Source organism: Coenobita brevimanus, chromosome 33 (assembly GCF_032717465.1).
Source record: "Coenobita brevimanus isolate Jiangsu-jjx chromosome 33, ASM3271746v2, whole genome shotgun sequence".
Classification (NCBI taxonomy): Eukaryota; Metazoa; Arthropoda; class Malacostraca; order Decapoda; family Coenobitidae; genus Coenobita; species Coenobita brevimanus.
This window is the reverse complement of record NC_136986.1, coordinates 31,627,150-31,627,905: the sequence shown is the minus strand read 5'-3', so window position 1 is coordinate 31,627,905 and position 756 is coordinate 31,627,150.

Sequence of the window (756 nt, the reverse complement as noted above, 5' to 3'; positions counted from 1 at the left end):
CCATTTCTCCCCGTTCTTGACTCCCCTCCCTACCTCCCCTCCATTACCCTCTCCTCTCGCCTGCCCAGCCGTGCTATGCTAAGTATCTTCCCCGGAATTTTCCACAGATTTCATCCATTGAAACAAGCCCTATGCCCTATTCTTATACCAAATAATATATACAAAAAAGAAATAAGGTAAGTGAGAGTGCCATACACCTGGAATTGGCTAATTATCACCTGACAACACCTCACTTGCACTCGTTCGCTAATTTTTGCTGTTTATTTCCCCTTGAAATATGCCGTATAATCTATTCTCGTAATAAAAATATATATAAGAAAGGAAGGGAGAAGCCTAAGTGATATTAACATACACCTGGAACTACCTAATTATTGCAGGCCACCACACTGTATTCTACACTAAGCAAATCTTCCCTGGAATTTTCCACTGATTTCATCTATTGAAATAAGCCCTATGCCCTATTCTTATACCAAATAATATATACAAAAAAGAAATAAGGTAAGTGATAGTGCCATACACCTTGAATTGGCTAATTATCACCTGACAACACCTCACGTGCACTTGTTCGCTAATTTTCACTGTTTATTTCCTCTTGAAATATGCCATATAATCTATTCTCGTAATAAAAATATATATAAGGAGGGAAGGGAGAAGCCTAAGTGATATTTACATTCACCTGGAACTACCTAATTTATTATGTATTGTCTAGATTTCCTGCCAATTATTTAATAGCTATATATTAGCAGCTGACATTGG